This window comes from Pollachius pollachius (genome assembly GCF_949987615.1).
Source record: "Pollachius pollachius genome assembly, chromosome: 16".
In the NCBI taxonomy this organism is placed as follows: Eukaryota; Metazoa; Chordata; class Actinopteri; order Gadiformes; family Gadidae; genus Pollachius; species Pollachius pollachius.
The window spans coordinates 7,032,111-7,038,110 of record NC_136949.1 but is presented as its reverse complement, the minus strand read 5'-3'; positions in this window follow the sequence as shown (position 1 = coordinate 7,038,110).

The window sequence follows — 6,000 nt, the reverse complement described above, 5'->3', positions numbered from 1 at the left end:
GAAGAGGGAACCAGAGGGCAGGAACTTCAGTTCTTAATGCAGGGGGTGGGAAGGCTACTGCCAGATATAATGGACTTTGCCGTCTTTATCAAGAGTTTGTTGTAGCAGACTCTTCTACTGAGTGCCAATCATTCTGCTCATTAGTTTCATCACCCCTATTAATCCTTTTTTTTTTCTAGGCAGTAAGGGTGAAGTTTTATCCCAATGGTTATGACTCAAGGCAATTTTTTGAAACCGTTTTTTAAGCTAGTGCATGTTGTTGAGTATATGAGTGTTGATGAGTGATGTTGTAAATTAAGTGCACCACCCACACCTTGGCAGAGCTCCAGACATCCATACTTCCGCCTTCTGCATTTGCGTCACGTCGTGACGTCGAAGTAGCTCAGACAAAGGAACTCCGACATCACGAAAAGAGTGCAAACTGCTACAAAAAACATGAGAATTTCCCTAGGGACATGTACATTAATACGTAGATAATATACTGATCTTTTGCTCTGTTTTGTGCAATTTGCTGAATATTTGACGATCACAGAAAAATACGAAACCAATGTATTCTTCTCTCATGTAACTCTTTCCTTTTGTCCCTGTTTCTCTCGCTATGTGTTCCCAACATGTCTCCCTCTCTTTCAGTCCTATATTTAACCAATGAGCGGTCAGACCAGTAACGGGGGCGTTGGCCTCTCCCCTCCCCGGTCCAACCAGCGAACGCTAATGAATGACTTCATAGTGACCTTTAGTTCTCCCGTGGCGTGGGTGCTGGTGGTGGCGCTCGTCATCACCTGGTCAGGAGTAGCCATTGTTGTCTTCGACCTGCTGGATTACAAGACGCTGGCAGGTAACGAGCAGAACCCGTGGTCTCACCACGCTCATCACTTCTATAATGGCCTGAACTTTATAGAGATGTTTAAATACTCCTTTCTCATTCAACCCATGTTTGCACTTCACTCCACTGTGAGACGAGTCTACAGTACTGTGTTTATGAGAGTTATTATACCATGAATTCACTTTCATGTCCCTCACTTTTCACCATGACATACTTTCATCCGCACCTCATCAGATGGATTAATGTTGATTATCCAACAGGCATTTTTGAAGCAACAAGTCTTCAAAAGTGGACCCGTTCATAAAAAATAATTATATATAGAGTTTATATATATATATATATATATATATATATATATATATATATATATATATATATATATATATATATATATATATATATATATAAATATATATATTTTACCCATCCAAATCCACTTTGTAATACATTGATTGACGAAGCAATTCAGTCAATGTTTTTATGGCTATTGATAAATACAGGGGCTGTGCAAGGCTCTGAAGTCTTGTGCCGCGCGGTGTTTCGAAGTTTAGCTTTCAAATTGAATCCTCAATGTTCCCCTCCTGCCAGTCCAGTACGTTTCCAATGGAAAATTCCACAATGGCGTTTTCTTTTCATGTTATTAACTTCATTCATTTATACAGATCATTCAATATACAGAACCAAACTATTACTGCAGGCGTGGATTTATTTTCGTTTTAAGTTGTTTAGGCAGTAGATAAACAGTAGATAAACTAGGCAGTAGATAAACTAGATAACAAAACTCTTACAAAACTCTCAATTAGTGAAACGTACCCTTCATTTGAACAGGCCATGAACTTGACACAAGACCGAATTGAAAATATCACATGATTATCAAGAGCTGATGAAACAAAGAATTTTCTTATGACTACCGTGATATTTACAGCATTGTTGTGAACAGGTAGAAAACATTGGTCCCCAATATATTTAACCTTGACATAGTATCGTTAAAGCTAAATAGTTTTGTTATTGTACAGCCTATGAGATGTAAAAGGTTGATTGAAATTATTATTAAAGGAAAGTTTAATCCTAAAAAAAGCATTGCTCTAAGTGAAATGCATGAAGAAGAAATGCATATTACATTTCCTAAAGTCAATTTAGTTCATTTCAAGATAACAGCGTGTCTCTCCTGCCCTTAACGTTTAAATAATCAAGCAGAAGGCCGACAATATACCACACACTGGAGGACGAAGGGAGACAGCTAAAGTTACACATTTAAAGGACTTTGATCTCCATAAAGTTTTGGTGTATTCAAAATACAGTTATTATTCTAGTTATTATTGTACAATGGGGGGTCATGCCCAACACTACTTCCATCAGTACTACACAACACCATGCATTCCATCTGTCCTACAGAGATGGAATCCTGCAACATCCAAACTCTCATCTCTAATCACTCCCTCTCTCACTCCCTCCTCCAACCGACGTTCCCTGTCCTCCATCCCTCCACCAATCACATCCTTCTCATCCTCATGATGTCAATCACCCACCGTTGCCATGCCGATGCCATCCCATCAAAAGAGCTCACATCATACTGTGACGACCCTGTGTGTTTATATCCTGGTAAAAACAACAACAAACCAACCAACCAACATTAACTTGTTGTGTGTGCTGCTGACTTGGGTTGTGATTAATTAATGATTTGCTATGTGTGTGGTGTGTGGTGTGTTTATTTGTGGGCACTAACATCTGCCAGTTTGACTTATTTTTGGAGTCCAAAGTTTCTCCTAATCTCTTCCTTCCGGACCACAACAAAATAGGGGTCAGCACAGCTAACCCGTCACGGTCAAATGAATATGAACATTGCTGAACACAAAATGAAACAAGAATATGAAATACAAAAACGATGTCATCCTAACTACACTGACACTATAGGCGTTTTTTCACCTGTTTGTTGTGAAAAATACACTAAAACGCTATTAGTTTTGAGAATATAGATGTGTCAGAGCAAGGAAATGTGCCCTAACCATCTTTGGAAAGAGATTTCGATACAATTTTGGATATTTGCAAAGGGAATGAATAATTGAATAAATGAAAACAGCATTTTGTCATCACCACCAGCGACAACTGCCACATTGCATCGCCTATTCTCTCACAATGATATTTGGCCACAGCAGCGTACGTGACAGAAAGTAAATGATGACATTTGGAAACGGAGCGAGGAAGATTAGAAACACTCCCTGGTGTTTAGGGAAATGGCTGGGTGGGGCTTTTGCATTATAGTGGCAGGGTGATCCATGCACACTTGAAAGAGAGAAAGAGGGAGATACAAGAGATAGATGGTCAGAGAATCTGAGCGAGTGGCTCGAGAAGAAAATGCATCATTTTAGGTTTATTTCAATCCAATAGACTTGTAAAGGCAATGCTACGATATTTAGAGAGTTGTTACTTCTGTAATATGACATGTTATTTGATTAGGTTTTTGCAAAAGTGACACCATCTGTGTGTGTACGTGCCTGTCTGTCTCTCTGTCTGTCTGTCTGTCTGTCTGTCTGTCTGTCTGTCTGTGTCTGTGTGTGCGTGCGTGTCTGTGTGTCTGTGTGTGTGCCTGCGTACGTGGGTGTTTATGCCAATGTAGGGTTTAAATGAGGGCGAGGGAAAACATATCTTTATATTATTGTTGAAAATGCTCCCCTTGTCAGTGTTGACAGGTTAACATTTTTGCAAACACATTGGCGTTGTAGAAGTGAAAATCCATATTTTTCACACAAACAGTGTGACAGGTAAAAATTCCATCTGAATACATTTTTAGTGAGAAACAAAAAGCGATTGCTAAGATGTGGAAACACTGGGGAATGGCTGACGATTGAAATTTAACAATCATGAGAAACAAGCACACGGAATTCTGTCAGTAAACATAAGTATGAAACAAAGACGATTTTGTACCTTAGTTTGTGTTATCAAACGATGGGTTGCCCTGCCTGAGATGGATACATTTCCTAGCCCACCTGCGTTCCTTTGTCCCTGGGTTGAATTATGGAGGGATCCAACCCAGGAGTGAGGCGATCAACAGAGATAAGCAGGGGGTGAGGCCGCAGAGAGTTTGAGAGAGAGGAGAGCAAAATGAAGGAAAGACGGTTGGCTAAAGGTGGAATAAATAGCCGGGCTTGAAAGAGTGTGAGAATGAGGAGTGAGGCAGGAAAAGGTTACGTGGAGGAATACAATTCCCACAAAGAAAGATTTGACATCAGTGGAATATACATTCAGAGTCTGTGTGTGAGAGACAGATAGGGACAAGGAGGAGGGGGATAGAGAGGGGGAGGGAGAAAGAGGGCGAGAGTGACACAAACATAGAGCGAGAGCGGTAGAGAGACATCACAGAGAGAGAGAGAGAGAGGAGACACACAAACAGTGGAAGAGGAAGAGAGAGAGAGAGAGAGAGAGAGAGAGAGAGAGAGAGAGAGAGAGAATGAGAGAGGGGGGAGGGAAACTGAGAGAGACACACACGCTGAGTGAAAGGAGAGAGAGAGAGAGAGAGAGAGAGAGAGAGAGAGAGAGAGAGACAATCAAAGAGAGAGCGAGAGCAACAGAGAGGGAAAATGATTCGGCTACTATTCTATTCTTGGTATTGGTGACACCATCTGGAGTGCCAATCACATAAATGTCAGTGCATTAATCAGCTGTTTGTGAGGGGGATGTATTATGGAAGTCCTTCACACCCTGGGCTACTGATAGACAGACACTGTCTCCGAGCGCCCCTCTCTCTCTCTCTCTCTCTCTCTCTCTCTCTACACCTGGGAGACCAAACTGGAATATGCAAATGTGTGAGAATGAAAGGAGATATGGAGCGAAATCACTTCCATCCAATTCTCAAAGCACCAGAAAAAAGCAGAAAGAGGTTAGCTCTGGTTGATCAGCAGAGAGGTACTAGAAGGTTTTACGTTTCGCTCTGTGGACATCTCCTTCATGTCCCAAAGAAATAATTGAGCTAAAATTGATGTCACATTTGCAGAGCTTTAAGTGGGAGACATCACAATCAGCACTGGATGGGATTGCACACATTACTGCAAATATTTGTGTGTGGGAGTGTGCGTAAGAGTGCGTCGTTGGTGTGTATATGTGTGTAAATGGCAGCTAATATTAGACTAATCTACAAATACCGATGGTATTTCATCCCGGATGGGTTTTTGCCTGGAGCCTGGTTTTGGCCTTAGGTTTCTCTAATACGGCATAGCCTGCTTCATCGTCTGGAGTTAAGATATTAACTCTAATGATCTGTTAAAGGTGAAATATTATACCACCAGGTGTGAGTGTGATTAGCCATTACAAGCCGTTTTGAAAATCTGCCTCTTCTCACATTAAAAGTGGGCATGTGTGCTGGATAGATCAGTCTTCAAGCCTACCCAGTAGACTGTAGCAATTTTTGCTTATCAATCCTTGATACATCTAGGTGGACATGACCACTTGTGATGTCAGAAGAGGCAGAACGGCTAATCACACTCACACCTGGTGGGATAATATGTCACCTTTAACCTTACTGTTTTTCATGTGATTTGGCGTTTCGTTCTGCATTTCTTTTACCCAGCGATTCTGCAGCTCTTTCTCTCCCACACTGGGTTTCCCTCTGCATGTGTTTCTCCTTACTGTTGTTTTCTCTCTCTCCACTTCCCCGTTAATTGGGTTTTTCAACTCAAACTTCTGCGCAGTGTGTTTCTTTCCGTTTGTACTCTTCCTAATCCCTCCATCCATGCTGTTGCTCAAAAGCTGTTGTGATGTTGAGTCCTCTCTCTCTCTCTCTCTCTCTCGCTCTCTCTCTCAGGTCTGTCCCCTGCGCCCTCCGTGGTCAGGAAGGCTTTGAAGACAAGAGGTAAGCGGACGAATATACAAACTACACAACTCAAACAAATGGGTTTGATCTCTCGACACTTATACTGCAGTGGTTTCATTTTGTGTTCTGTGTCTTGAACATTTCTTCTTCCAATTGTTTCTTTCAATTGTTTTCTATTTCTATATTTCTATAACAAGAATTATGTGATGCCCAACCCCCACCTGCTCTTGAGAGACATGCTTCAAAATACACACACACACACACGCACGCTCACACACACATAAACACAGGCACACATACACACACACACACACACATGAACACACACACACACACACTAAGACCTTTGCTCCCTCTTCCTGTTGGTGGT